Raw genomic sequence first — 382 nt, forward strand, 5'->3', positions numbered from 1 at the left:
CTAAAATTTAGTTTGGATCCAACACTCTTCAAAGCTACCAATCTTTCCCTCAGTTAGAATGTTAATTGATTTGTAGCCCCAGTAAGTTTTGTCCATCAAAACTGGAAAACTGAGAGCAGATTTTCAGATGTGCTTGAATTGCAGGAAAATCTCTTCTAAGCTCAAAATGCCTCTAGTGGTCACCTGAGCAAAGTAGCAAACCTAAGAGATCAATACCTCAGATCAGATACTAGTTTTATTTTATTTTATTTTATTTTCCTTTAGTTTACTTTAGTTTTTCAAGACAGGTTTTCGCTGTGTAGCCCTGGCTGTCTTGAAACTCTCTCTGTAGACCAGGCTGGCCTTGAACTTAGAAATCTGCCTGCCTCTGCCTCCCAAGTGC

The 382-nt window shown here is 39.0% G+C and overlaps 1 long non-coding RNA gene across 1 annotated transcript in view; it reads right to left on the bottom strand.

Moving 5' to 3' along the window:
* LOC116086162 overlaps positions 1–382 on the bottom strand; it is a 2,057-nt gene that overhangs the window by 185 nt on the left and 1,490 nt on the right. The gene's annotated exons all lie outside the window — the stretch shown is intronic.

Source organism: Mastomys coucha, unplaced genomic scaffold (assembly GCF_008632895.1).
Source record: "Mastomys coucha isolate ucsf_1 unplaced genomic scaffold, UCSF_Mcou_1 pScaffold12, whole genome shotgun sequence".
In the NCBI taxonomy this organism is placed as follows: Eukaryota; Metazoa; Chordata; class Mammalia; order Rodentia; family Muridae; genus Mastomys; species Mastomys coucha.